The following is a 6660-nucleotide window of genomic DNA, read 5'->3' as shown; positions in this document are numbered from 1 at the left end:
TATGTTGGAGGACAACAGAGTCAGATCAATTACAACTAGAGTCAACACTGCTCTCCATTCTCTGTCATTTTAATCAGAAAGCCTACTCTGTAAGAATCTATGGAGTAAGTTAGACCTACAGTTTGAGCATTCATTGCTTCTAATTCTAAACAATACAACTTGTTCGAACAGTGTTTTTACAATCCTCCCTATCTTGCGAAATAAAAAAAATAATAAATTTAATACCCTAAAGACAAATAATGATGATAATGCAGATAGTTTAGTGGCCATTACAGGTCATAAGCCTCCACCATATTCTCCAGATACACACACAAATATGTAAACGCTAGCACAGTCACAAGCATCATTAATGTATTTCACTTCAAAGTCTTGGCAATTTTCTGATGACATTCACACTCCTCCAGGGTCAAACAACATCTCACTACCTCCGTATCAATTATTAAATATTTTAAGCAGCATCCAGCCTCCACCTCCGTCACCCCCTCGAGACCGATGCCGTTATCATTTTAGTCAGAGTCAGTTTCCATTGGCATTTGTCATCCCCACACACATTTACGAGTTATCAATCGCTGTGTCAGGATGCAAAATAACTGATGTTCTTTGGGGCGGGATTGGATGGGACTATCTGGGGCTTTCAATCAATGCATATTCTCTCTCTCTCTCTCTCTCCTATGCCACTACTCCCTCATAAATCTCAAGGCATTGTGGGGCTGTAATGTATTTGCGGGGGGTGGTGGCTCGGCTGTGGGTGCAGATGGGGTGGGGGGTCTGGGTGACAGAAGCAGTAGTTATATTATCAAACATTACACCTAAGGGCGAACACAGTATCAAGGGCTTTCAGACTGTGTAAGCTCGGCGCTATGGCAAAGGAGGAGGCACGACAACAGCACGCAGGACAAGAAGGGATTACTTTCTGTCATCCATAAATCAACTCTCCAGCTATACTAATCTTTCTGGCTGGATGGCAGAGTAAAAACTCAAGGTATAGGGATGTAATGTGTGCTTGATGCATCTGGTTATGGCCGCCTGGCTGCACATAGGAAGGGTGAGAGGCCCTCTAGCAGTAGTTACAAGTTTCTTAATGTGCAATTTCCTCACTACTATATCCTTCTCTATCTTGTTCCTCATGATTGTCGTGGCTCAGCCAACAGTACAGTTGTGATGGTATGTGTGTGTCTACATGTGTGTGTGTGTCATCTCCTATCAAACAAGTTAAGCAACAAAATACATAATGTGTCACTGCCCTCCAGAATGACTCCTATAAATGTTTTCTGATCTGATGTCCCTATCAGGAGGATGACAGTGAGTCAATGCCTTCCTAAACCATTTCAAATCACTTTTGCAAAAATGTTATGCTAGGGTTAAAAGGGATTTAGCATGCACATTTTCAAGTGTCTATATTTATATACAGGGGCTTTACTGGAATATCTTTGCATGACTTACAGTAAAAAACAAAACAAAAAACAAATCCTTATTTATCTTGCACTGGCTCTTTATGCAGTCCCTCAGTTCATCCTTTGCCCTAAACAGGCCGTTTTATCTCCTCTTTAAGGCGCCCTTCCCAATGTGCACACTGTTCGGATTGGCCAGCTTCCCCTCAACAGGCGGATCCAGAGGCTATGTAAACAAACATTAGCAGAAATCCAATCCGAAGCATGCAAGTGAACAACATACAACAACCTAAACTTAACAACCTTTAACAAAGATATCTCACATCATAAGTATACACAGTATACAAACTCACAAAAAGCATGATATGTCCCCTTTAAGGTGTTGTTAGGCACAAGACTTGCTTAGGGTTATATGCTAAAAATAACAGCTTCAAAATTAACCCAATTTGGATTAATATAGCACCAACTGTGACTACTTACCTATTTTCAATAGGTAGAGAAGCATAGGACAAAGGCTGCTTTAATCCAGTAACTGTTGGGTTATTTACCTAATCTGTATGATTGTAAATTATTATAATCTACTCTTGCTTTTTTTCTCGACTTGCATTTCACCATTCATGTATCCTTGGCAGTTTTTAATTTTTTTGGGGTCAGTTTTAGTGTTAAACGAAGTGGTTTAGTGGTTTTCAGTGTGTAGGAAAAAATCACGCTTTTGGTTATAATAACTACTCAGGTAAGGTTAGGGAAGTTAGAGAATAATCATGGTCATAGTTTGATTATATTTTTAAACTTACTTGGCCAACACTGCTCTAAAAATTACTAATTCACAGAAAAGTCTCATTTAAAGGTGTCTTAGTTGTGTGTTTTTCTGGTCCTGTCTGCTAGAAATTAGGTTTTTGTCTTGTATTAATCTCCCACATATAGTGATTCCTTTTATGTGTTTTATGTAGGGTTGTTTTACCCCATAGGGATGTTTGAATTATTTTTCAGGGAGATGCAAATATACTTAAAAGTAACTAGATATGAGCATGTCAAAATTTTCTCTGGACCCCACTAGTGGCAGGCTTTCTCTTTCTACACAATGTTCTCACCTTTTTTTTACCCCCTTACCTGTTTGCATTCCTGCAGCTTGTACTTCTGGTCTGCTCCATGATGACCTGGAAATAACACTTTTAAACCCCTTCTCAGCAGTGTGACAGGTGGTTATACAGTAATACTGGGGAATAATGGGGGCATTAGCATTTGAGGATACAGTACAGCACAGTACAGGAGTCTCCTTAATGTTTGAGCAGTAGGAGGGGCACCATAATGAGAAGCCAAGCCGAGTCTTCACAGAAGCAATTTAAGTTCAAATCAGACCTCAGGGAAACAAAGAAAGCCCTGGTGATGTAGCCTGCTCAGAGTAAATCACCTCTTACGTTGTGTCTGGGCTCACCTGATAAGTTGGTGGGTTTTTTTTTACATTTTCCTGTGAAAAGGAATTTGCCACTCAGGTTGAAGACACCACTGGGGCCTCAGGACCTATGACTGTTTGAAATTGCAGCATGGAGACTCGTGCATCATTTTTTGCACTCCCTGTGGAAAACAATGATCGACCCCTGAAAATGCATCACTGACTGTAAAGTCATATCGAGGCATATTTTTGTTGGCTGAATAGATGTTCCCTGAAAATGACAAAATATACAAAGAGGTTTGGGTGCTTTTCCATTTTCCAGCATTTATTGTTTTAAATTAGAGCTCACAGAGTTACGGCAAAATACTAAATCAGGTACATATGTTTTTATTCAGCTGCCTCTTTTCTGGCTGATCATGTGGTTAAAGGTGGAGAGTTTTTGACGTTGTCAAACAGCGGATCATTGATGAGGGTGGCGACCCACTTTGATGCACTGAGTATTAAATGGGAAATTAGTAGGATGTGAAAAAACTGAAGGAACGATGATCTACAGCTCGATCAAATATGTAACTAAATGATCCTCTTGAATCTTCAACTTAATATCAATTTACTTTATTTTACCAGGATAATCTACGACACAGCTTTGCAGGGAGTACTACAAGAGCATATGTTAGAGCAAAGATAAAACATCAGAAACATATCAAACAGTAAAGTATACCGGTGTCTATGTCCTAAAGGCTGCTCTTGAACGCAACATTTTTTCATCCCCACCTCTCCCATTTCTGATTAAACTGCACAACCATTCAGCTCCTTTTTCAGATTTGTTTTGGGTACATTCAGCTTTGCAGTTGGACAAATAATTTAGTTAAATATTGTAGGTTTGTTTACCTGAAGTGCAATATTACGTAAGTCAATTTTGTAGTTCAGAATACACTAAATGACACCAGGAAATGAATCATAACTCAGAACACTGGGGTCAGGTATCACATACAGTGAAACTCTAATAGGATCTGTTGACCTTCCTCGTGACTGCAAACATCCATTCACCTCCTTTTCCTTCCAGCAGCAAAGAGAGCTGTTTGCTTGTGTGTCAACTTCTACATGTCTGAGCGTCACTGCCCAGATCCAGCTGGCCAGTCGCAATATTGCATTATTCATAAAACATAAACATGCTAAATGGATTCCACTGGTCCACTCCCCACCAAAGTCAGAAGATTAATGAATCACTCTTTAGGTTATAATTCAAAGTTCATCCTCACATACATCATATTTTGAAGCACATAGATTATAAGAGAGAGAACATTTATCATATGACAAGGCATACACAGGCTCTCCTGCACACATAAAACACACAGGACTCCTGTCCCTGGCTGCACACACATACACACATACAATTTGTTTTAACACCAACCCCACCAGAGTGAACCACCTCTTTCACATCCAGTTATTCTAATTTTATTCAGACACATCTCCTCTGAAGCATTAAAGGGCCGTTTGCACAAACAGATGAGAGATAATAGTCTAAGAAACTGGTCATTCCTATACTCTGCTGCCCTGTGAGAGCAAGAGAGATGATAATCATTCATCACAATAATCAAACCGTGAGACACCACAGACGGTTTCATGCAGCTTCCTACAGCATCTGACTTCAGCAGTTGGTACTTTTAAGTTATAGGAGGCAAGTAACAGCAGACAGAAGACAGCAGCTTACCAGCGGAAGAATTACAAATGCAAATGCTATAAATACATTTATTTTTTAAATTTTTGTCATTAAATATTAAAAATACATAGAGTACAGGGGATTTTCCCCCCTATATTTCATAGTGTGTAGCCTTCTCTTTGCATGTGTCTTTTCAAGCATTTGTATGTCTGTTAGCAGCAATTCACACATAGTATGCATCTATTTATCTCTGTTATGAAGGGTTTTTTTCATGATCTCTCATTGCTTTTTATTTTCTCAGTAATGTAATAGATACCTTCATATTCATACACTGAAGACTCTGGCAGACTGGTCAATGGCCTATGCGCTGTAAAAAAGGAGCGATAGACTTGAAACAGTAAGTAAGTAAGCATCTTCATATGCCAGCATGAAGCTACAGCCAGCAGCCGGTTGCTGATTGTTGCTTGCAAAGTGTCAGAGAACATTTGCATAAAGTTGAGCTTTTCTTTATGTAGTGTAGCTGAGCTCTTTGTGACTCTCTCTAGCTCAGCGGGCTGTAAAGCCAGGTCTCATTCACAATGAATAGTAGCTGTCGCTGTCCCAGCTTTTGAGTCCGTATGTGTGAACGCCCCATTAAAGATGATCCCACTTGCTGCAGATTTATGAGGATACACTAATTCATATGTTATGGAAATATGTTAAAACTTGTGAATTTTGGACATTGATACATAATCGTATCCAGGCAATCATTGATCAGGAAATCCCCTACTGCCCCCAATTATTTATGCGAGAAGCTCCTTCTACTTTTATAAATACAATTCGTTCTATGTTTTGTGAATGGATTCAGACGGTCTTTCTACTTGGCAGGATATTGCTGGTGAAACAGTGGAAGTCAGTGCATGCCGCATTGCTTACAGATTGGCATATATTGATTATCAGAGTGGCTGCAAATGAAAAGGTATCCTTTTCCTTGATGGGTAGATTTAGTATGAAAGTGTATGAAAGTATGAAATGGGGAACTTTTCTTAACTATGTTAATAGATCATTAAGATATATTTGTAGCTCAGCCTCATGTGACACCAAAGCATTACTTACATAGCCATGAACTCTTTTTGGTCTCCTGATTTATTCATGTAGTCATTTTTCTTTACTTTTTTGTCTCTTTTTAATGTATGTGCTTGCTGATCAACCTTTTATTTATGGGTTGTATGATTGAAAGTCAATAAAATGTAAATCGCCAAAAAATAAAAAGAGCTAAGCTAAGCAGCGGCTGACTCTAGCTTTATGTTTACAGTATAAATGTGAGAGTGGTATTGATCTTCTCAACTCTTGGCAAGAAAGCAAGTAAGAGGATTCCCTCAAATGACAAACTATTCCTTTAAGGCTGCATCCACTCAATAAATATGTGAAACAAGACTGCTTTGAAGTAGAACAGCATTGATGGGAAAAAGGGACCATGTATAGGCACCATATTTGTAAATGCTGCATACATTTTGTTATATTTTTGGAACAAAACTCAAAAGTAGCAGCATTGAAGGAAAAATGGCAAAAACTCTGAGAGTGACAGTTACATTTATGGACTGTATAAACATGCATGAAATTGACGAAAAAAAGGGATGGCAGCCTCATCAAAAATAATTCATCCCAGAATACAAGTCTGCTACATTGGATTAACCGCTGGTCACAAATGAAACACAGACTTCATCAACTTTCTAGCAATTTGTACTGACAGCTGATAACCCCTCAAACATCCTAGCAAACATTAACCCTGCCTCTCAAAATGATAGACTGTATTATGTTCTAATCTTCCCTCAAATACTTGATAAGAAAGGCTAATTTGAGTGCTGATGGAGTTGAGAATACAGCTGGAGCTCAAGAATAGATACAGATATCGTATCATAATCACAAAGAGCCCTGACTGCACACATTTAGAAGCAAATTGGTCTCTTCACAAGTCCAATCACAGTTTTAGAGAGTTGATGCCGGCAGATTGAATTCTCTCAAAATTGGCATGGCAATGTCACAGATGCCACTTCAAATGAGGTTTGAACATATATTCATTCTGAAGCTCATTGGCTTATGTTAATCCATCCCATTTGCCACTTGTCAGAGGCAAGTGTCATTTAGCGTTGCCATCATTGCCTTTCGTCTTTCAGCCTTTCAGTAACTCACATAAGCGTGTCAGTCTTTCAATCAGGCCGAGAGGTTTCAGATCA

Source organism: Scomber scombrus, chromosome 16 (assembly GCF_963691925.1).
Source record: "Scomber scombrus chromosome 16, fScoSco1.1, whole genome shotgun sequence".
Taxonomy (NCBI): Eukaryota; Metazoa; Chordata; class Actinopteri; order Scombriformes; family Scombridae; genus Scomber; species Scomber scombrus.
This window is presented reverse-complemented; position numbering follows the sequence as displayed.